Source organism: Lagenorhynchus albirostris, chromosome 5, assembly GCF_949774975.1.
Source record: "Lagenorhynchus albirostris chromosome 5, mLagAlb1.1, whole genome shotgun sequence".
In the NCBI taxonomy this organism is placed as follows: Eukaryota; Metazoa; Chordata; class Mammalia; order Artiodactyla; family Delphinidae; genus Lagenorhynchus; species Lagenorhynchus albirostris.
This window is the reverse complement of record NC_083099.1, coordinates 30,145,675-30,170,866: the sequence shown is the minus strand read 5'-3', so window position 1 is coordinate 30,170,866 and position 25,192 is coordinate 30,145,675. Positions and strand designations below refer to the sequence as shown.

At 38.0% G+C, this 25,192-nt stretch overlaps 1 protein-coding gene across 4 annotated transcripts in view; it reads left to right on the top strand.

Annotated features, from left to right (window-relative positions):
* The window catches only part of PPP2R3A (protein phosphatase 2 regulatory subunit B''alpha), a 222,173-nt gene that overhangs the window by 14,285 nt on the left and 182,696 nt on the right, over positions 1-25,192 (top strand). For 3 of the 4 annotated variants that reach the window (XM_060149794.1, XM_060149793.1, XM_060149795.1), the window contains exon 2: positions 17,039-17,193. The exons of the other annotated variant lie outside the window; for it this stretch is intronic. The gene's annotated coding sequence lies outside the window, so the exon portion shown is untranslated. The remainder of the gene's footprint in view (positions 1-17,038; positions 17,194-25,192) is intronic. 4 annotated transcript variants of the gene reach the window in all.

The window sequence follows — 25,192 nt, the reverse complement described above, 5'->3', positions numbered from 1 at the left end:
AGATATTGGCATGTAATTTTCTTTGTTTATAATGTTGTTGTCTGGTTGAATTAAGGGTATTGCTGGCCTCATAAAAAGGGTTTGACCCACGTACCTATGGTCTTCTAATCTATGACAAAGGAGGCAAGAATATACAATGGAGAAAAGACAGTCTCTTTAACAAGTGGTGCTGGGAAAACTGGACAGCTACATATAAAAGAATGAAATTAGAACACTCCCTAACATCATACACAAAAATAAACTCAAAATGGATTAAAGACCTAAATGTAAGGCTGGACACTATAAAACTCTTAGAGGAAAACATAGGCAGAACACTCCTTGACATAAATGACAGCAAGATCTTTTTTGATCCACCTCCTAGAGTAATGAAAATAAAAACAAAAATAAACAAATGGGATCTAATTAAACTTAAAAGCTTTTGCACAGCAAAGGAAACCATAAACAAAACAAAAAGACAACCCTCAGAATGGGAGAAAATATTTGCAAATGATGCAACTGACAAGGGATTAATCTCCAAAACATACAAACAGCTCATGCAGCTCAATATCAAAAAAAGGAAATAACCCAATCAAAACATGGGTGGAAGATCTAAATAGACATTTCTCCAAAGACATACAGATGGCCTAAAAGCACATGAAATGAGGCTCAGCATCACTAATCATTAGAGAAATGCAAATCAAAACTACAATGAGGTATCACCTTACACTGGTCAGAATGGACATCATCAAAAAAATCTACAAACAGTAAATGCTGGAGAGGGTGTGGAGAAAAGAACCCTCCTACCCTGTTGGTGGGAATGTAAATTGGTACAGCCACTCTGGAGAACAGTATGGAGGTTGTTTAAAAAACTAAAATTAGAATACCATATGACCCAGCAATCCCACTACTGAGCATATACCCAGAGAAAACCATAATTCGAAAAGATACATGCACCCCACCCCGGTGTTCATTGCAGCACTGTTTACAATAGCCAGGTCATGGAAGCAACCTAAATGCCCATCAACAGAGGAATGGGTAAAGAAGATGTGGTACACATATACAGTGGAATATTACTCAGCCGTAAAAAGAGCAAAATAATGCCATTTGCAGCAACATAGACGGACGTAGAGTTGTCATAATAAGTGAAGCAAGTCAGACAGAGAAAGACAAGTATCATATGATACCACTTATATGTGGAATCTAAAAAAATAGGGTACAAATAAACTTATTTACAAAACAGAAGTAGAGTCACAGATGTAGAAAACAAACTTATGGTTACCAGGGAGTGGGGGGGGGATAAATTGGTAGATTGGGACTGACATATACACAGTACCATATATAAAATAGATAAGTAATAACGACCTACTCTATAGCACAGGGAACTCTACTCAGTAATCTGTAATGGCCTATATGGGAAAAGAATCTAAAAAAGAGTGGATATATGTATATTTATAATAATTCACTTTGCTGTACACCTGAAACTAATACAACATTGTAAATCAACTATACTCCAATAAAAATTTTTTTAAAATAATAAAATAAAATGAGTTTGGAAGTATTCCCTCCTCTTCTACTGTTTGGAAGAGTTTAAGAAGGACCATTATACTGTTTTTAAGTGTTGTTCTTAGTTTTAAGTATAGTTTAATTTGTACTCATAATGGATTGTTGGTTAAAGATGGAACATGTGTGAAACACATGTCAAGATATCATAGATTAATGAGGAGCATGAAAAATGATAGTTCTGCAAAACTATTTCAAGATGCTCTTTATGAAATACGTAATTTGCATTCATCTGATCAAAATTTTTATGAAATATCAAGATGTTTCTAATACTTAAAAAACTACATGATTAAAGGAAGCTGGGTGAAGGGTATAAGGGAATTCTCTGTATTCTCTTTGCAGTTCTTCTGGAAATCTATAATTAACTCAAAATAAAAAGGTTTTTTTTAATCATTTTAAATATAAAAACATTAGCCAGGCATGCCTTAGTTTAAAGTCATGTGTATTCATACATGCTTATAATTGGCATTTGCTATTTCCTATTCTTAAAGCTACTCTAGAGAAAATAATTTCAGGTTGGTTAACCAAATACAAATAGCAAGGTAAAGATACTGTATTGAATATCATGAAACATAGAAGGGGTCTAATCAAATTCAGATGATTTCATTTCTAAAATGAATTGTCAGTTGAGAGACTCCATGTGGTATGAAATAAGGAAGAGGTTTGCTCTAAAAAGAATTCATTTTCAACTTACTATACAACTAGTGTTATAGATAGCTGGATGTTTATTTTATTATCATTGATCTTATTCTGTTTAGGTACTTCAGATTCTCAAAAGGAAAGATTTAAACACTTGAAAATATGAAAAAGAAAAAATATACAGGGTTATTCTGTCCAACTGGCTTTTTGTTTATTGGTGATAAAGATCTGAAGTATATGTTTGCTGAGAACTTCTCTCAAAGAGCAGCATGAAACCATTTCTTCTACCTTGATTAAACTAAACCTCCAGGACTTCCCTGGTGGTGCAGTGGTTAAGAATCTGCCTGCCAATGCAGGGGACACGGGTTTGAGCCCTGGTCCGGGAAGATCCCACATGCTGTGGAGCAACTAAGCCCGGGCACCACAACTACTGAGCCTGCGCTCTAGAGCCCATGAACCACGACTACTGAAGCCCGCACGCCTAGAGCCCGTGTTCCGCAACAAGAGAAGCCACCGCAATGAGAAGCCCACACACCGCAACATAGAGTAGACCCCACTCGCCACAACTAGAGAAAGCCCGCACTCAGCAACAAAGACCCAACTCAGCCAAAAATAAATAAATAAATGAATTTATTTAAAAAACAAACAAACAAAAAACTAAACCTCCAAATTATCAAAATAAGAGTTGATTTTTATAAGCTCAAAATGTAAGAATTCCAAGTATCAGGTTTTTAACGTTTGTTTGTTTTGGCTGCTATAATGTGGATTAAATTTCAGCCTACATCTCAATATACATTTGGTGCCAAGTCCATTTATTAAATTTAATTTTATATTAGAGTACAGTTGATTTACAGTGTTCTTTTAGTTTCAGGTATACAGCAAAGTGATTCCGTTATACATACATCCATTCTTTTTTAGATTCTTTCCCATATAGGTTATTACAAAATATTGAGTAGAGTTCCCTGTGCTATACAGTAGGTCCTTGGTGATTATCTATTTTATATATAGTAGTGTGTATATGTTAATCCCAAACTCCTAATTTATCCCTCCCTGCACCTATCCCCTTTGGTAACCATAAGTTTGTTTTCGAAGTCTGTGAGTGTTTCTGTTTTGTAAATAAATTCATTTGTATGTTTCTTTTAGATTCCACATGTAAGTAATATCATAGGATATTTGTCTTTCTCTGTCTGACTTACTTTACTTAGTATGATAATATCTAGGTCCATCCATGTTGCTGCAAATGGCATTTCATTCTTTTTTTATGGCGGAGTAATATTCCATTGTATATATGTACCACATCTTCTTTATCCATTCCTCTGTTGATGGACATTTAGGTTGCATCCATGTCTTGACTATTATAAATAGTGCTGCAGTGAACACTGGGGTGCATGTACCTTTTCGAACTATGGTTTTCTCAGGATATTGGTTGTTAATCCATCTTTTAATTTTTTGACAATTTTATTTGACAACATGTGATTTTCTTTCCATGATAAAACAGTTCATCTACTGTGAATAGAAGTCAAAATTTGTCCTTAAATATTAACAGTATAATTAAAGACTTTGCCACATGAGCTTTATAATAAAGCTTTAATAATATGCTGAACTAAGATGAAATATTTTTACTTAAAACTCCTTTATCTTGTGTCATAAGAAATTTTTTTAAAATAATTTTTTAAATTCCTAAGGAGGTTCACAGTATTATTTTTTAAAAAACATTCATTATTCAAGAAAGGTTGGGAAACACTGATCTGCATTGTAGGCCTGATCACTGAAATTGTACTGATTGATGTCAGATTGGGCCTGGATCCAGAATGGCCAGCCTGGAAAAGACGTACCATCCTCAGAATGTAGGGACAGGATGTGTCATGGGATGAGGCCCTTTAACTGAAGAGCACAACATTGCCACTCACTTTCAGAAGGGTAATGATTTCCCCCTTTCAATATATGTTGTTGCTTTGGTCTTAAAAGTAGGCACATGGACACATGTATTGCTCAACTGCCCCATTATAATCAAAGATTAGAATGTCCAAAAGACTCCAGGCTGCTAAAAAAAAAAAAACAACAAAAAAACACATTACGTATCCATTACATATGGTGAAGTTTTTTTGGTTACAGATTAAATGAAGAAAGACCAGGAGAGGGAATGCAGTAGAGTATTATGAAAGCAAGAGCTGAAAGAAAAATGGAGAGAGAATATCAATGAAGGTGTATGTTTTCATGTCATAGAAAATGATTGGTTGTAAGGAATAAATATCCACTTAAAGATATATTTGTGGGCTTCCCTGGTGGTGCAGTGGTTGAGAGTCTGCCTGCCAATGCGGGGGACACGGGTTCGTGCCCAGGTCCAGAAAGATCCCACATGCCGCGGAGTGGCTGGGCCCGTGAGCCATGGCCGCTGGGCCTGCGCGTCCGGAGCCTGTGCTCTGCGGCGGGAGAGCCCACAACAGTGAGAGGCCCGCGTACCGCAAAAAAATAAAAAATAACATAAAAAAAGATATATTTGTAAAAAGTTTATTTATAGGAAAAATATACAGGGAGCACATCAGTTCACTGCAATTTTAGAAACTGAACATACTCCTCTCTCTCTTTCTCTCTGTGTTATATGTGTTCTGTTTTCTTGACACCAGCTTCTCCTGCCATGTTGCTCATTGTGGGATGCCCCAAAACAGTGGTCTCAGCCATCAATTCTGTAGGACTTTAAGACCCAGAGCTCTCACCTAATTGACAGTATTCCAGTGCTTCAATTCCAGGTTCCTAGGAGAGAAAACATGATTGGCCTACCTTGAGTCAGTGTCTCAACTAAACTTGACCAGGGATTGGAAAACAGTTGTGACTCAATAAAGTTGTCCCGCCTTGCCTGTGAACAAGGCAGGTCCCTAAGAAGTAGGGATATCTCTTGTTCAGTACATAGGAGAGAAGACTTGTTTAAGAAGGAATGGATTGGTGCCCTGAGCTCTGAAAAAAAAGAGGAGATTATAAAATATGTACGCCCCCACAAAAAAAAAGACAAGAGTGTAATAGTCTCCTAAATGTAATCTTCCTAGGAAGATTAGGTCAGTTTACATAAATCTCAACAATATCTTTTTGGATCCGTCTCCTGGATTAGTGGGAATAAAAACGAAATGAACAAACAAAAAAACAAATGGGACCTAATTAAACTTAAAAGCTTTTGCATAACAAAGGAAACCATAAACAAAACAAAAAGACAACCTACAGAATGGGAGGAAATATTTGCAAACTATGCAACTGACAAGGGATTAATCTCTAAAATATACAAACAGCTTGTACAGCTCAATATCAAAAAAACAAACATACAACCCAGTCAAAAAATGGACAGAAGATCTAAATAGACGTTTTTCCAAAGAAGACATCCAGATGGCCAAAAGGCACATGAAAAGATGCTCAACATCGCTAATTATTAGAGAAATGCAAATCAAAACTGCGACGTATCACCTCACACCAGTCAGAATGGCCATCATCAAAAAGTCTACAAATAATAAATGCTGGAGAGGGTGTGGAGAGAAAGGAACCCTCCTGCACTGTTGGTGGGAATGTAAATTGGTGCAGCCACTATGGAGAACAGTATGGAGGTTGTTTAAAAAACATAAGCTACCATATGATCCGACAATCGCACTCCTGGGCATATATCCAGAGAAAACTATAATTCAAAAAGATACACGTGCCTCAGTGTTCATTGCAGCACTATTTACAATAGCCAAGACATGGAAGCAACCTAAATGCACTTCAACAGAGGAATGGGTAAAGAAGATGTACATGTATACAATGGAATATTACTCAGCCATAAAAAAGAATGGAATAATGCCATGTGCAGCAACATGGATGGATCTAGAGATTATCCTAAGTGAAGTAAGCCAGAGAAAGACAAATATCCTGTGATAGCACTTATACGTGGAATCTAAGAAAAATGATACAAATGAATATATATATAAAACTGAATCACTTTGCTGTACACCTAAAACTAACACAACATTGTAACTCAACTATACTTAAATTTTAAAAATTTTTTAAAAGAAAGAAAATAAATAAAAACAAATGATACAAATGAACTTATATACAAAACAGAAATAGACCCCCAGACAAGAAAAACTTACTGTTACCAAAGGAGAAAGGTGGGGGGAGGGATAAATTAGGAGTTTGGAATTAACATATACACACTACTATATATAAAATAGATAACCAAGAAGCACCTACTGTATAGCACAGAGAACTGTACTCAGTATTTTGTAATAACCTATAAACGAAGAGCATCTGAAAAAGAATATACATATATATATATATATGTATGTATAACTGAATCACTTGAAACTAATACAACATTGTAAATCACCTACACTTCAATTAAAAAAATCAGGTCAGTTTACAAAGTGAACCACCCACTGTCCATTCTATAACCTTAGGCAACTTTGTTTCCCCAATAATCTTTACAGCTGATTCCCATCCAACAGGAATGAGGGCCCTAGAAGATGAGATAAAGTAAATGATTAAAACTTTAGGAATTTAACCAAAATTTTTCCTAAGACCTGTACTGTAATGTCTGTCAAGGTATGGATAGATACCTTGGTCTGCAGTCTGTTTCCCAGCTACAGTCATGATAAAAGTCTGTTCAGGCAGATGACAAATCAGACTGGGGAGCTCCATTAAGTTCCATCCAGCTCACCTAGCTTGGTAACCGCCAACATTCAAATGGCCTAGTCCTCCCACTCCAAAGTGGTGGGGTTGGGTTTGTCTTGAGCCATTCATGCATAGCACAGGTGAGTAGTAGCAAGGGCATTCATAAGGAGGAACACCACTAGGGGTAGATGTACTGAGTGATAATACTACCAGCAAAAGCTCTTAATGGTCCCCATTTATCAGTGTGGATGTGTCACTTTTCTTAAAGGACTAAGACCTGGTTGACAGAATGTTCTCAGATGCTTTGGTAACCAAATGCCTATACAGGAATACATTCTCTAGGGATTTGGACATGTGTCAGCTAAGTTTGGAGATCAGGGTAGTACAGAGCCCCCTTACAGGTGAACCAGAGATATATTGATGAGTAGACTTGTATAAAAGAAATTTCCTAGCCATAGTACACAAATAATCAATCCTCCTTTGGTAGGCAGTCTTTCTCAGTGTGTATTGGAAGGGAGTCATGCAGTTCTAGTGGATCGTCTTCTGTATGTTGCCTCTCAGTGCTAGGGCATTTGTGATAGGGGCCAGGGATACTGGTCTTAGGTACAAGGCATGTGCTAAACCTTCTCATTAAGTAAAATGAAGGTTAGGATAAGCAGTTATCAGAAATGTCCAAGAGGGCCTCTTCATCCTAGATGGTGTCAGTCAGTCTGTCCTGAAACTAGTTTTAAAAGGTGACTTTTTTCCTAGTCTAGTCTCATCTAAAGAATCAGAAATGGCAGTATATTAGCAAATTGCTTCCTTCCCTTTTCCCTTTCCTTCCTCATTAAGTTCTTCCTTTATACCAGGCACTGTACTGGTGTTGGGATACAGTGATGAACAAGCAAACAGGATCCTTACCTTTGTGGAGCCTACATTCTATTGCAGGGAAAATACAGTAAATGTGTAAACAATAAATAAAACAATTACAGGTACTGATAAGTGCTGATACAGACAGTAAACTGGGTAATGGGGTAGAGAGTAATGAAACAGGGCCTTGGTCAAGGGAGAAGAGTCTATTGGAGGAACCAAAACAAAGGCCAAGGAAGAGCAGTACAAGATGAGGTGAGGGAAGTGGTAGGCAGATTCTGGAGCTATATTAGGCCATGGTAGAGGAGTTTAGATTTTGTTCAAAATGGAGTAGGTAAGCACTGGAGCATTTTAAATAGGAGAGTGATTCACTCTGGTTTGTTTTCCTCTAGTTGTGCTGTTTGGAAAATGACTGGAGTATGGAGAGGCTAGAGTGGAAGCAGAGAGACCATGATGCAGAGAGGCCATGATGATAGTGCAGGAGAGAAAGCTGGATAATTTGGGCCAAGACTAGCAGGATTCTAATGAGAAGTGGTCAAAATTGAGAGAGATTTTGGAGATAGGGTTGTTAGCCCTTAGTGAGTTTATATCCTGGGTATGGCCTACAAATATGTCAGATGGCCATTCCACTTTTGGGACCTTACAGACACCTACCAAGGTATCTGTAAAAAGATCTATTGCCCCCATAAGGTACTCTGGTTGTGTATATACCAGGCTATACTGGGTTGTCTGTCTGTACAGTAAGTAATTAATAACAAGTAAACCCTTGCTAGACCTCATCTACAGGAACACAGAGGTCCCTTAGTCCCACATGCAGAATGTCAACTGAATGAAGAACTTTGGGAGTGTCTCAGGGTTCTCATCATATCCCTCAGGGTACTTGAGGCTGAATGACAGGTTGGTGAGGCAGGCTTGGTGGCTGCCCTGACCCTAGACTTGGACCTGTCAGCTCAGTCTGACATACCACATGTATGACCAGCAAATACAAAGCAAGTCATGAACAGCCTCACTTGTTCTATTATAGCAGATAACTCTGTTTATTCTCAGCTCTCCTGCTCTCAAATTTCTGACTCTGTGCTCAACCTCCATACCTGCTTCTAGCCTTTTGGTTCGGATGCCCATCATGTCACCCTTTGAACCTTGTTCTCAGTTCTGCTTTCCTGTCTGATCTCAGCATCCTTTTTTCCAGCTCCCTGCTCTCCCAAACACACCTATTATTATATTGAATGAAAAATTTTCTGCTGAAATTGTGGCCACACCACCCACTAGAGGTGGTGACTCAGACTTGTACCCCAAGGGTTGTTTTATTTAGTTAGGTACTACTCTTGAGCCCACAGGGCCACAACCTTTTGCCTTAAATTGTCTTACAGACAGACAAGTGCTTCCTACGCTCTTCCATTGGGCAAGCTCAGAGATTCACTGGATTGGAGCAAAAGTGAATGAACTAATGATCTTATTTGTGATACAACTTCAGCTAGGATAGGTCAAGGTTGATTAAATAGAAGGGATCAGTTGGCTCAATAAGTAAGATACCAAAGCTGTATCCAGGGCAGAAACAAAGAAATGGGGAAGCAGTGCGTTCTGTTGAGGGACATGTGAAAACCGTGAAGGTTGTCAGCTCAAAATAGTCTGCATTTCCTTCTTGCCTGTAGATATTTCCATTGGGCTTTTGCCCTGTTCCCCTACCCCAGTTGAATTTTGGGGTGCTTCACAGCATCTGACAGTTCATACATTAAGAAAATAACACTGAATTCCTATCTTATGCTGTGCACTGGCTCCACATTGGGGATATAAGGATGAGTAAATTGCAGTGGCTTTCTGACTCACCTCTGCTTCTGCTTCCCTGATCCATCCCCCTGCCACCTGAAACCCATCATTTCCCTTCCTGAGAAACTGTAGCAGTGCTATAAATGCTTAATAAATACCTCATGAATAAATGGAAATTATTTCTAAGTTCCTTTTGTTCAGAGACTCTTTGCACTAAATCTTTGTATTTATGTTTCCTCCAAATCAAATCTCATGTTTTACACTTACATTAATTTTTTTCTTGCCCTGATGTTTGCAGCTCTTCCATGTTTAGAGTCTTCTGCATTTTTTATGTCCCTCCTGTTGATTTAATCTCATAGGTCACTTGTTCTAAAATAATAAAAGTTAAGCTTTGTGCTTGGTTCTATGGCATGTCTTGTATATAGTTCTATTTCTGGATATGATGCCATTTGTGAATATGCTTTTAATTATTTCTCAGTTTTATTATTGAACAAGCTCGTTGTCTTAATTATGCTTACAAAGTTTGGTAATATACTTATAGTCTGACATTCAAATAAGTAGCATTAACATTATTCATTGGTTTTTAAGGGTCTAAATTTTACTCAACTTATCTGTTATGATTTTATTTTATATGGATATTATATGTGTCACAATTTAATCATTCACTAATAAATTTATTAAGTTTTCAAGGTTTCTGAAACACAAAATTGGGGTTAAAAAAAAACTTGTATTCTTGCTGTCCAGGTTACTACAAAGAACTTCACTGTTCTATAGATTTATATTCATCCATCCTTCCTTCCTTCTGTCCTTCCATCCTTCCTTTCTTTTTCTTGTGCCTACTGAGATTTGAGACAATTCCTTCTCTAGATGTTGAGAAATATGGAATTATGGCAGGGACTCAGGTACTGACTATCCCAGCTCCTTTGGCTTTAATATGGACAGAGGGGCTTCCATTTTACAGAAAATTGTGCTCAAATCAGTTTTTCCACTCTCTAAGTATGTAATATGAGCAAGTTTTTTCTTTTAACTTCCCTTAGCCTCAGTTTCCTCATCTGTGAAATGGAGATAACACTGTGCTCAATGCTGGCATAAAAATTAAATTAGATAATGCGTTTAAATGCTCAGCACAATACCTAGCATATCAATACTTTTAAAATGATGGTGTAGTAATGCTAATCTTCCCTCTGCAAGCCCAGTACAAGAAGGATCAGTCAGCATAGCAGCATGCCTCTGCCTCTCCCGCAGTCCTTCACACACACCTCTCCCCTGCATCTAAGGAATACAAGCCCAAGATAAGAGTCCTCAAGAGGAAACATGTCTAGTTCTCCTCCTTGCGCTCTCATTATCTGCTGATGATGCTGGCATGAATTCCTGCAGAGAATGGTCTTATGCCGGATGTATGACCATTTTCTTGACTCTGCCAGTGGAGGCCTAGTGAGGGTATTCTTACTCTGACTCACCAATAAATTTTTGGTAAGTGATAGGCCTTGAGATGTGTGGTTATTAAAATATACTTTTAAATGTTCTAAAGGTGTAGGGTAGGATCATGGGAGAAAGTGGCTGAGACAGGGTAGTAAACAAGATCAACATATTTAACACCGTGGAGAAAAGGTCAAGAACCTAAGAGGCCAGGACATCAGACGGACTATCTATTTGAATGTCAAAATCAATAAGAATTACACTAGAAATAGTGTTGGAGTGACATGAACCAAAAGGTAAAATCAAGGAATGAAAGGGAGTGACCTTGGGGAGCCTTCAATCCTGCAATAAGGAAGGGTGGTGGGTTGTAAAGTCTAATGTTATGTGACTCAGAGCAGGGGATTTGGGTAGAGGGCAGGTGGAGAATGGTGTGAAAGTAGCAATGAGGAACCAGAATGACACCAACCAGACCTCATGTTTGAAGGGTGTGGAAGAGAAAAAGAGTTGTCATCTAAGAGAGCTACAGGGAAATCAGCATCCTCAGGGGAAAGTACAGTTTCAATTTAAATAAGAAGGTAAAGGAAGTTGAAGAAAGCTTCAGAGAAGAGATCCAGGACCTGGGGATTTTGCTGTTGTCTACCCATGAGTCCACAGGGCTCAGTGGAAGGGTTAGGATTTCTGGAGATGGTATAGAGGCTTGGAGTTCCCCCTCCTCCTCCTCTTCATCATCATCATCATCATCTTCATCTCTCCCTTGCATACATCCTCAGTTCTTTTGCCTCTTTCTCACTTCAGCAGCCTTGCCTGGCTGAACCACAGCACTGATTAAATCCAATTCTTTGCCTATTCCATGCCTGTAAAATCATGCTGCTGAGCTTGCATTAAATTAATGATCATAACCTTAAGTGGGCCCATAATGCTGCCTGGCAATCATACTAGATTTCTCCAGTCATTTTCTGTTTCATTTCCTCCTAGATGATTATTGCATGTCTTCAATCTCCTTACATGTTCACCATCTCCTCCCCAGTCTTCACTTTCAATTGATGACCTTGATTCCTAGTTACAGAAAAGAAATAGAAGAAAAAGAGCTTTCACAGGCTTTCACAACCATACCTACCTACTACTTGTAGTAGTATCCGTATCCTCTGCTTTCTTTCCTCTTACTGTGAAAGAGCTAACCTAATAAGTGCTTCGTAATTCTTTGTCTTATATCAGTTTTACCCTCTCTGAATCATTGTCTTATACATGAAAATATGCTTGTATTTTCCCCCATCTTAAAAATAATCCTCCTTGACTCCACTTTCCCCTCTTACTATTGCCTTGTTTCAGTTAAACTTCACAGCAAAACTTCTTGGAAGAGTTGTCTGTAGTCTGTTGCTAGTTTTTGTCTTCCCATTCATTTTTTATACTCAAGCCAGTCATATTTCTGCTCCCAAAATTCCATCAAAACATTTCTCTACAGTTATCTGACTTAACATTCAGGAGCAGAGTTAACCACTGTCTCCTCCTTGTAATACCTTCTTCACTTTATTTTAAAATACTTGTCAAGAACTATGCAGATCTAAGATTTTACCCTATTTGTAAGCTAACAAGTTAGCTTGCCAGTTTCATGAATAGTGGTAGAAGACACAAGACTTCTACATCAGAGATGAAAGACAGTTTATTACTTACAGCAATAGCAGTAGCCAGAGTAGGAGTCTTTTTGTACTGGTTCCCTTAGCACTAGTTACTCTGAGACAATGTGAAGGGGGCCAGACTACACCTTTCCACATAGTGAGTTGAGTTATTAGAAACGAAACCTGATCTTAGAGAACCCAAATATTTTATAATGGTCAATAAGCATGCCTTCTCTTTGCTCCAGAGGGAGATAGTACCAAGTTTTCCAAGGCTGTTTGCTATACAGACATTCTTGAAAAAGATCATATGGAACTATCATATCATATAAAATATTATATCACTGACTATCAAGACAGGCAGTGCCTTGCTTGCAATGTGTACAGAAACACGAGAGACCCATGGAGAACTGTCTCACAATTCCTCCCTCTCTGACCACTTCTTTTCTCTCTCCTCTCCTTCACTTCCCCAGACTCTAGGTCTGGGCTGTCTAGCACTATAGCCACTAGCTCATGTAGCTATTTAAATTAAGTTGTCAATTATTCAGTTGCATTAGCCATATTACAGGTGCTCAATAGCCACATGAATGGCACAGATATGTAAATATTTCATCATCTTAGAAAGTTCTATTAGACAGCACTACTCTGCATGTTTGAGTGCTCCTAAGCTCAGCCTTTGGATGTTTCTTTCTGTATTCTATTCCTATATAGAAATAGAGATTTCTATAGAATCTTGTAGAATAAGATTTATTATGGAATAAGTATTTATATATATTTCTTTCCTTTCTATATTCCCTCCCTTGGTGATCTCATCTAGTCTCAAGGCTTTAAATATAACTCTCAAATTTGTATAATCCTAAATTTCTCCCCAGAAGTCCAGATTTAATTCTTTAATAGCATTCTGCACACCTTTACCTGACTGCCTAGTAGGCACCTCAAAAGTAACGGCCAAAACTGAACTACTGACCTTCTTGCCACAGCTGCTCCCTCTCCCACCAACAAATCTGTTCCTCCTGCAGTCTTCCCAGTATGAATTAAGTCAGTTCTCTTCTTCCAGTTGTTCAAGCAAACAAACAACAGTTTTGAAAAAATCAACCCTTAGATTCATCCTTGACCTCCCTCTTTTCCACAAAACCGACACATCTGTCCCACTGGCTCTTGTTTCAAAATATATCCAGAATCTGACTTTTCACCCTTCCCCTGCTACCACCTGGTCCAAGCCAACATCATCTTTTACCTGGATTATTCGAGGCAAATTTGGCCCCCTTTTTGGTCTCCCTGCTTCTACTCTTGTCCCCTGTGGTCCATTCTCATAAGAGCAACTAGAATGGTCTTGTTTAAAAAGTAAGTCAGATCATGTATTTCTCTGCTCAGAATTCTTTAGTAGCTTCCTATCTCACTCAATAAAAGTCAAAGTCTAGTCACACTGGCATTCTCACTCTTGCTAAAATATTCAAGACATGCTCCCACCTCAGAGCCTTTATAGTTGGTGTTCTTTCCACCACTTCCCCCCCCCCAACGCAGCTCCACACATGTGCTTTTTCCCTCATGATACTGACTTATTGAAGAGACCAGGCCAGTTGTCTTATAGTGAGCCATATAATGAATTTCTCTGTTTACTTATGGTGGTGTGTAGCTTATTTCTCTATTGGCCTGTATTTCCTATAATTGGACATTAAATCTGAAAGTTTGATTAAAGCTAAATATTCTTGGCAAGAAAAATCCATACATGATATTCAGTCTTCATATTACATCGAATTGGAAGGTACATATCTGATTATCCCACCATTAGTGATTCTAAGTTTAACCAAGGTGTTAAGGTGGTAACTTTCAGATCCGTCCATTATAAATTTATATTTTTACCTTTGTGATTAACAGTCTGAAGGGTGAATGTTATTTTTTTAATCATGTGATTTTTAATAATGTTTTTTAGCTATATAAGTTTGTTTTTTCAAATAAAATATTTTTTAGAGATCCATCCAATATATAAAACAGATAACAGCAGAACTATTCTAGTTGCAGTGGGAAATGGCTAGTATTGGCAGCTTCCAAGGGAACTGTGACGAGCGCAGTTTGTAATTCACAGAGCCCAGCCAAGTGCTGGAGGAAACAGAGGCCCAAAGAGGATCCATGAAGTCTTAAGGCGGCCTAGCATCTCATGAGAAAGGCTCAGTGCGCTTTGTGTTAGAGCACAGTGTGGGGAGCTCTCACTTCCTGGGAAAGCCGTGGTTATGGATGATCACTAGAATGGCACTTGGTTTTTCCCTGGCAGTCCACCCACTGTTTTTAGTTGTCTGAGTGCTGTCTTTGACATTCTATCTGTTCTGCAGATGTGAAATTTGAAATTACTTCATTTTTAGCGTGTGTTGGGCTGCAGACTCTTTTTGTTTCCCTTTTGGAAATTCTTCATCCACAAAGAATTCCAGAATCAGACATTATTCATCTTATGTCTGGAACACTAAAATCTCATGAGCTTCCATATGTCTTACCTCTTTCCACATTTAGAATATTGAAAATGCTGCCACAACTGAAGTCAGTTTTATCATTTCCTTGCTGCTTGCTTCCTTTCTGCACCTAATTTATCATACAGCCTTAATGTGCCTTTGTAAAGAATTGAACAAGTAAATTTGGTATATCCACAGAATGTATCTAAGATGTATGGTATATATTTTTATTTTCATGAAAAGAGGTCTCCCTATATTAAGTGGAAAAAGCAGATAATAAACTATAATTGTCTCACTTTTGTTAAAAAAATTAATATTCACAAAAATCCCATGTCTATTTCTGTGAATGTTTATGTGTGTGTTGAAAGTCAAAAAAGGCAAAAATGTTCATATTGATATTATCTCTGGGTGTGATCTTTATTTTCCTCTTTGTATTTCTCTCTTTTTTTTTCCCCAGCAGTCGTGTCTTATTTCTACAGTCATTACTTTTATAAAGATTAAAATTGTTTTTTTAAAAAATAAGCAATAATAACTTTGATCTGTCAAATCCAAGCTACGTTGAAGGCGATTCCAGGCTCATCCTCTGCTTACTCCATCCATGCCATCTGTTGGGATTTTTCCCTGTTCTCTTATTGTCCCATTCAAGCAAGTTTTCCCCTGACCCAAGCTTGTATTTATTTTACTCCAGGTTCCTGGTCCTCTCCTAGAATTGCTCACTTGGCTCTGGAGAGATTCTCTGTTCTCTTGTACCCAAATAAACTTGTCAGAAAAGGAAAGGAGGATGCAAAAATTACGTTCTAAAAGGAACTGTCACTAGAATGTGATCAAGGCCCAGAAGTGCCCCAATATACACCTGTTGAATGAATTGATCTATTCTTTTTTGTCTCATTTATTTTATAAGTTCCTATAATCAGGAGCTTCGCTTGTTTTCTATAATGCCCTAAACATTTTGGGTACTTAATATACATTAATGAATAGTCCTTTCTTTTAAAGACCCATAATTTACCTAATAAAAGTGAATGTAGGATCTGTTGTCAACTTTGACCAGAATTTGTGCTTGCACAGGGTTACAGAAAAGGACAGGATTTAAAGATAACTTACATTCAGCTCCTACTCATAGATTTGTGATCATGGGTAGTCACATAAGCCTCTGAGCTTCCTTCATTTATAGCCTTACTGATTCTCTTCTGGACTGTTTCTGCAGAGGCCTTCTGCCTGGTCTGCCTGGCTTTGGTCTTGCTTCCCCAACTCTGTCCTCTGCAGTGCTACACAGTGATACACCCACAGTGTAAATCTGACCTGGTCCCCACCACCCCCGACTGAAATCTCTCAGGGACTCTCTGATGCTACATTGCCTCCCACCCAACCCCCACCATTTAGCGGTAGCACCTAGAAGCCTCTCTTCAAACTTGCCACTGGAATAACACCAAACTCCCAGTAGCTCCTCACACCTCCCAGGCCTCCTGGGGCTACCTCCTGCCTTGCTCCATTTGTCCACAAGGTATCTTTCTGCAGCCACTGCTTCTGCTTAACTCCAGGCTGGGCTTGGCAGCTCTCCTCTCTGGGGTGCCTTCCTTGATGTAAAAGATACTCTGTTTCTCTGCCCACTCACACTGCAAGCTGTTTGAGGCAAAATTGTAGGATCTGTAGTTCCCTTGTCTTGAAGAGTACCTGGCAGCATTCAAATGTTTATTAAACTGTATTGTATATATGTTCTTCTAAACCATCCAAATGATTTTTATTTACAGAATGTGATTTCATTTTTATATAATCTCCTCCAAAATAAGAAAAAGGCTTAGAAAAGGAAAATATATGAATTAAAGTAACTTAAAATACTACCAGCAGTCAGTGATGACTATTTTTTGGAATATATTATAGAGAATTTTTTTAAATTATAAAATGGTCAAAGTTTAACCTCCTGATTTTCCTTTGGAGCCAGTTCTCCAAGAAATCAGTAGCTTTGCAAATTACATGCATTAAAAATTAATAGCCAGTTCATTGTGCTTTCCACATCAAAGAATACAAAATAGTTTTCTGGTAAATATATAGCTTTTTTGTAATTCAAAACAAGAAAGAATTTTTTGCTTTTCTCGTGTTCCCTAGACCCCAGAGCCATCTTTTGTCCTATTTTTCCAGAAGAGAAGGCGAATCCCAGTGAGGGAAGTGACTTGACCATCTTACTGAGCTGGTCAGTACAGAAGCAGAAGCTGGGAGGAGGAGCCCCTGACTGCCCACCTGGTGCTTTTCCCCTCAGGCACATTTCCTCTTTCTCCACTGGAGTAAAGATAAAAGTAAGTTTTTAAGCACTTCTAATTCCTGTATGCTCAAATTAGACCTGCTGCTGAGGTGTTCTTATTTTACTTTTAGTCTCATTAAGACATTAGCCCTAAACCTAGAGCATTAATTGTTCTTTCATGTTCATATGTATAATTTCTTTGAGCACAAGCAAAATATTGCCTTCTAAGAGATCTCTTAATTTGTTTTCTCAACTATTTTTGAAGAGAACACAACAAATAAAATATTCCAGGTCTCCTTTCTTATCCTGCAAATACATATAGTGTATGTTTTTGTATTCCTCTAAATTGTACTCTTGGGATCAGTTTCCATACTGAGTCATCCACCACCGAGCACCCGTGTTTTCCAGGCAAACTGTTTTATTATTTCTAAATGACTCATTCCTTCTGAATCATCACACCTATGTATTCTGTTAAATAAAAAGTTTTAGGCACTTTTCTACAATTTTTCTTCTTCCAGACTTCAAAATGTCCATTTAAATGACATGGCTATTCAACCAGTTTTCCCTTGCATCTACGATTTATGTGGATCATTTTCTTCTTGAACCCTTTCATAATTTGAGATAAGCAGAGGAAGTTCTTTACCTCATACCCTCTGCTCCAGATGTTTCCTGAAATAGAACACATAAATAGCAACATAAAAATATGTGTAACATCATTCTCTGTTTTCCATCATCATATTTATGCTGTTTAAGGTTTTATTAACTTCCCAAATTTCTACATGAATTTAGGGAGAAACACCTGTAAAAGAAAAGTATAGCTTTAATGTTTGTTGGTACACAAAATCTTTGGAATTCAGCATGTTGGAAGAATGTAGCACTTTCCTCCCTTGACTTCCATGTCATATTTGGCTGGTTCTCTTCCTGCCCTTTGGAAGTTCATTCTCTATCTTCTTCCTTGAATCATTCTCCTCACCCTATACATACCAGCCTTCCTCAGAGTTTTTTTTGTTTTCTTTTTTTTGTCTCATTATTCTCATATTCTTTTTTTTTAATTTTATTGGAGTATAGTCGATTTACAACGTTGTATTAGTTTCAGGTGTACAGCAAAGTGAATCAGCAATACATATACATATATCCACTCTTTTTTTTTTTTTTTAGATTTTTCTCCCATATAGGCCATTACAGAGTATTGAGTAGAGTGCCTTGTGCTATATAGCAGGTTCTTATTAGTTATCTGTTTTATGTATAGTAGTGTGCATATGTCAGTCCCAATCTCCCAGTTTATCCCTCCCACCCCCCCATCCCCTGGTAACTATAAGTTTGCTTTCTACATCTGTGACTCTACTTCTGTTTTGTAAATTAAGTTCACTTGTACCTTTTTTTTTTAGATTCTACATATAAACGATATCATATAATATTTGTCTTTCTGTGTCTGACTTACTTCACTCAGTATGACAATCTCTAGGTCCATCCATGTTCTGCAAATGGCATTATTTTGTTCTTTTTTATGGCTGAGTAATATTCCATTGTATATATGTACCACATCTTCTTTATCTGTTCTTCTGTTGATGGACATATAGGTTGCTTCCATGCCCTGGCTATTGAAAATAGTGCTGCAGTGAACACTGTGGTGCATGTATCTTTTTGAATTACGGTTTTCTCAAGGTATATGCCCAGCAGTGGGATGCTGGGTCATATGGTAGTTTTACTTTTAGTTGTTTTTTTTTATGTCTACTCTTATGCTAATACCACATTGTATTGAGTACTGTAGCTTTATAGTAAGGTTTTTTTTTAACATCTTTATTGGAGTATAATTGCTTTACAATGGTGTGTTAGTTTCTGCTTTATTAACAAAGTGAATCAGTTATACATATACATATGTTCCCATATCTCTTCCCTCTTGCGTCTCCCTCCCTCCCACCCTCCCTATCCCACCCCTCCAGGCGGTCACAAAGCACCGAGCTGATCTCCCTGTGCTATGCGGCTGCTTCCCACTAGCTATCTACCTTACGTTTGGTAGTGTATATATGTCCATGCCTCTCTCCCGCTTTGTCACAGCTTACCCTTTCCCCTCCCCATATTCTCAAGTCCATTCTCCAGTAGGTCTGTGTCTTTATTCCTGTCTTACCCCTAGGGTCTTCATGACATTTTTTTTTCTTAAATTCCATATGTATGTGTTAGCATACGGTATTTGCCTTTCTCTTTCTGATTTACTTCAATCTGTATGACAGATTCTAGGTCTATCCACCTCATTACAAACAGCTCAATTTCATTTCTTTTTATTGCTAAGTAATATTCCATTGTATATATGTGCCACATCTTCTTTATCCATTCATCCGATGATGGGCACTTAGGTTGTCTCCATCTCCAGGCTATTGTAAATAGAGCTGCAATGCACATTTTGGTACATGATTCTTTTTGAATTATGGTTTTCTAAGGTTATATGCCCAGTAGTGGGATTGCTGGGTCATATCGTAGTTCTATTTGTAGTTTTTTAAGGAACCTCCATACTGTTCTCCATAGTGGCTGTACCAATTCACATTCCCACCAGTAGTGCTGGAGTGTTCCCTTTTCTCCACACCTTCTCCAGCATTTATTGTTTCTAGATTTTTTGATGATGGCCATTCTGACTGGTGTGAATGTAGTTTTGATTTGCATTTCTCTAATGATTAATGATGTTGAGCATTCTTTCATATGTTTGTTGGCAGTCTGTATATCTACTTTGGACAAATGTCTGTTTAGGTCTTCTGCCCATTTTTGGATTGGGTTGTTTGTTTTTTTGTTACTGAGCTGCATGAGCTGCTTGTAAATTTTGGAAATTAATCCTTTGTCAGTTGCTTCATTTGCAAATATTTTCTCCCATTCTGAGGGTTGTCTTTTGCTCTTGTTTATGGTTTCCTTTGCTGTGCAAAAGCTTTGAAGTTTCATTAGGTCCCATTTGTTTATTTTTGTTTTTATTTCCATTTCTCTAGGAGGTGGGTCAAAAAGGATCTTGCTGTGATTTATGTCATAGAGTGTTCTGCCTATATTTTCCTCTAAGAGTTTGATAGTTTCTGGCCTTACATTTAGGTCTTTAATCCATTTTGAGCTTATTTTTGTGTATGGTGTTAGGGAGTGATCTAATCTCATACTTTTACATGTCCCTGTGCATTTTTCCCAGCACCACTTATTAAAGAGGCTCTCCTTTCTCCACTGTATATTCCTGCCTCCCTTATCAAAGATAAGGTGACCATATGTGCGTGGGTTTATCTCTGGGCTTTCTATCCTGTTCCATTGATCTATCTTTCTGTTTTTGTACCAGTACCATACTGTCTTGATTACTGTAGCTTTGTAGTATAGTCTGAAGGCAGGGAGCCTGATTCCTCCAGCTCTGTTTTTCATTCTCAAGATTGCTTTGGCTATTCGGGGTCTTTTGTGTTTCCATACAAATTGTGAAATTTTTTGTTCTAGTTCTGTGAAAAATGCCAGTGGTAGTTTGATAGGGATTGCATTGAATCTGTAAATTGCTTTGGGTAGTAGATTCATTTTCACAATGTTGATTCTTCCAGTCCAAGAACATGGTATATCTCTCCATCTGTTTCTATCATCTTTAATTTCTTTCATCAGTGTCTTATAGTTTTCTGAGTACAGGTCTTTTGTCTCCTTAGGTAGGTTCATTCCTAGATATTGTATTCTTTTTGTTGCAATGGTAAATGGGAGTGTTTTCTTGATTTCACTTTCAGATTTTTCATCATTAGTGTATAGGAATGCAAGAGATTTCTGTGCATTAATTTTGTATCCTGCTACTTTACCAAATTCATTGATTAGCTCTAGTAGTTTTCTGGTAGCATCTTTAGGATTCTCTATGTACAGTATCATGTCATCTGCAAACAGTGACAGTTTTACTTCATCTTTTCTGATTTGGATTCCTTTTATTTCTTTTTCTTCTCTGATTGCTGTGGCTAAAACTTCCAAAACTATGTTGAATAAGAGTGGTGAGAGTGGGAAACTTGGTCTTGTTCCTGATCTTAGTGTAAATGGTTTCAGTTTTTCACCATTGAGGGTGATGTTGGCTGTGGGTTTGTCATATATGGCCTTTATTATGTTGAGGAAAGTTCCCTCTATGTCTACTTTCTGTGGGGTTTTTATCATAAATGTGTGTTGAATTTTGTCAAAAGCTTTCTCTGCATTTATTGAGATGATCATATGGTTTTTCTCCTTCAATTTGTTAATATGGTGTATCACGTTGATTGATTTGCATATGTTGAAGAATCCTTGCATTCCTGGAATAAACCCCACTTGATCATAGTGTATGATCCTTTTAATGTGCTCATGGATTCTGTTTGCTAGTATTTTGTTGAGGATTTTTGCATCTATGTTCATCAGTGATACTGGCCTGTAGTTTTCTTTCTTTGTGACATCTTTTTCTGGTTTTGGTATCAGGGTGATGGTGGCCTTGTAGAATGAGTTTGGGAGTGTTCCTCCCTCTACTATATTTCGGAAGAGTTTGAGAAGGATAGGTGTTAGCTCTTCTCTAAATGTTTGATAGAATTCGCCTGTGAAGCCATCTGGTCCTGGGCTTTTGTTTGAAGATTTTTAATCACAGTTTCAATTTCAGTGCTTGTGATTGGTCTGTTCATATTTTCTATTTCTTCCTGGTTCAGTCTAGGCAGGTTGTGCATTTCTAAGAATTTGTCCATTTCTTCCATGTTGTCCATTTTATTGGCATAGAGTTGCTTGTAGTAATCTCTCATGATCCTTTGTATTTCTGCAGTGTCAGTTGTTACTTCTCCTTTTTCATTTCTAATTCTATTGCTTTGAGTCTTCTCTCTATTTTTCTTGGTGAGTCTGGCTAATGGTTTATCAGTGTTTATCTTCTCAAAGAACCAGCTTTTAGTTTTATTGATCTTTGCTATCATTTCCTTCATTTCTTTTTCATTTATTTCTCATCTGATCTTTATGATTTCTTTCCTTCTGCTAACTATGGGGTTTTTTTGTTCTTCTTTCTCTAATTGCTTTAGTTGCAATGTTAGGTTGTTTATTCGAGATGTTTCCTGTTTCTTAAGGTAGGATTGTATTGCTATAAACTTCCCTGTTAGAACTGCTTTTGCTGCATCCCATAGGTTTTGGGTTGTCGTGTCTCCATTGTCATTTGTTTCTAAGTATTTTTTGATTTCCTCTTTGATTTCTTCAGTGATCACTTCATTATTAAGTAGTGTATTGTTTAACCTCCATATGTTTGTGTTTCTTACAGATCTTTTCCTGTAATTGATATCTAGTCTTATAGCATTGTGGTCGGAAAACATACTTGATAAGATTTCAGTTTTCTTAAGTTTACCAAGGCTAGATTTGTGATGCAAGATATCATCTATCCTGGAGAATGTTCCATGAGCACTTGAGAAAAATGTGTATTCTGTTGTTTTTGGATGGAATGTCCTATAAATATCAATTAAGTCCATCTTGTTTAATGGGTCATTTAAAGCTTGTGTTTCCTTATTTATTTTCATTTTGGATGATCTGTCCATTGCTGAAAGTGGGGTGTTAAAGTCCCCTACTATGATTGTATTACTGTCGATTTCCCCTTTTATGGCTGTTAGTATTTGCCTTATGTATTGAGGTGCTCCTATGTTGGGTGCATAAATATTTACAATTGTTATATCTTCTTTTTGGATCGATCCCTTGATCATTATGTACTGTCCTTATTTGTCTGTTATAATAGTCTTTATTTTAAAGTCTATTTTGTCTGATATGAGAATTGCTACTCCAGCTTTCTTCTGATATCCATTTGCATGGACTATCTTTTTACATCCCCTCACTTTCAGTCTGTATGTGTCCCTAGGTCTGAAGTGGGTCTCTTGTAGACAGCATATATACGGGTCTTGCTTTTTTATCCATTCTGCCAGTCTGTGTCTTTTGGTGGGAGCATTTAATCCACTTATATTTAAGGTAATTATCGACATGTATGTTCCTGTTCCCATTTTCTTAATTGTTTTGGGTTTGGTATTGTAGGTCTTTTCCTTCTCTTGTGTTTCTTGCTTAGAGAAGTTCCTTTAGCATTTGTTGTAAAGCTGGTTTGGTGGTGCTGAACTCTCTCAGCTTTTGCTTGTCTGTAAAGGTTTTAATTTCTCCATCAAATCTGAATGAGATCCTTGCTGGGTAGAGTAATCTTGGTTGTAGGTTTTTCTCCTTCATCACTTTAAATATGTCCTGCCACTCCCTTATGGCTTGCAGAGTTTCTGCTGAAAGATCAGCTGTAACTTTATGGGGATTCCCTTGTGTGTTATTTGTTGTTTTTCCCTTGCTGCTTTTAATATGTTTTCTTTGTATTTAATTTTTAACAGTTTGATTAATATGTGTCTTGGCGTGTTTCTCCTTGGATTTATCCTGTATGGGACTCTCTGTGCTTCCTGGACTTGATTAACTATTTCCTTTCCCATATTAGGGAAGTTTTCAACTATAATCTCTTCATATATTTTCTCAGTCCCTTTCTTTTTCTCTTCTTCTTCTGGAACCCCTATAATTCGAATGTTTGTGTGTTTAATGTTGTCCCAGAGGTCTCTGAGACTGTCCTCAGTTCTTTTCATTCTTTTTTCTTTATTCTGCTCTGCAGTAGTTATTTCCACTATTTTATCCTCCAGGTTACTTATCCGTTCTTCTGCCTCAGTTATTCTGCTATTGATCCCTTCTAGAGTATTTTTAATTTCATTTATTGTGTTGTTCATCATTGGCTGTTTCCTCTTTAGTTCTTGTAGGTCCTTGTTAAATGTTTCTTGCATTTTCTTTATTCTATTTCCAAGATTTTGGATCATCTTCACTATCATTATTCTGAATTCTTTTTCAGGTAGACTGCCTATTTCCTCTTCATTTGTTAGGTCTGGTGGGTTTTTACCTTGCTCCTTCATCTGCTGTGTGTTTTTCTGTGTTTTCATTTTGCTTATCTTACTGTGTTTGGGGTCTCCTTTTCGCAGGCTGCAGGTTCGTAGTTCCCGTTGTTTTTGGTGTCTGTCCTCAGTGGCTAAGGTTGGTTCAGTGGGTTGTGTACGTTTCCTGGTGGAGGGGACTGCTGCCTGTGTTCTGGTAGATGAGGCTGGATCTTGTCTTTCTGGTGGGCAGGTCCACGTCTGGTGATGTGTTTTGGGGTGTCTGTGGCCTTGTTATGATTTTAGGCAGCCTCTGCTAAAGGGGCTGTGTTCCTGTCTTGCTAGTTGTTTGGCATAGGGTGTCCAGCACTGTAGCTTGCTGGTCGTCAAGTGAAGCTGGGTATTGCTGTTGAGATGGAGATCTCTGGGAGATTTTCACCATTTGTATTACATGGAGCTGGGAGGTCTCTCGTGGACCAGTGTCCTGAAGTTGGCTTTCCCACCTCAACGGCACAGCCCTGACGCCTGGCTGGAGCACCAAGAGACTGTCCTCCACACGGCTCAGAATAAAAGGGAGAAAAAATAGAAAGAAAGAAAGAAAGAGGATCAAATAAAATTAAGTAAGATAAAATAAAGTTATTAAAATAAAAAGTAGTTATTAAGAAAAAAATTTTTTAAGTAAAAAAAAAAAACGGACGGACTGTACCCTAGGACAAAGCAAAGCTATACAGACAAACTCTCACACAGAAGCATACACATGCACACTCACAAAAAGAGGAAAAGGGGAAAAAATAATCTATCTTGCTCCCAAAGTCCACTTCCTCAATTTGGGATGATTTGCTGTCTATTCAGGTATTCCACAGATGCAGGTACATCAAGTTGATTGTGGAGCTTTAATCCGCTGCTTCTGAGGCTGCTGGGAGAAATTTCCCTTTCTCTTCTTTGTTCGCACAGCTCCCGGGATTCAGCTTTGAATTTGGCCCTGCTTCTGCGTGTAGGTCGCCTGAGGGCTTCTGTTCTTCCCTCAGACAGGACGGGGTTAAAGGAGCAGCTGATTTGGCAGCTCTGGCTCACTCAGGCGCGGGGAGGGAGGGGTATGGATGCGTGGGGAGCCTGCGGCGGCAGAGGCCAGCATGAAGTTGCACCAGCCTGAGACGGGCAGTGCGTTCTCCCGGGGAAGTTGTCCCTGGATCCCGGGACCCTGGCAGTGGCGGG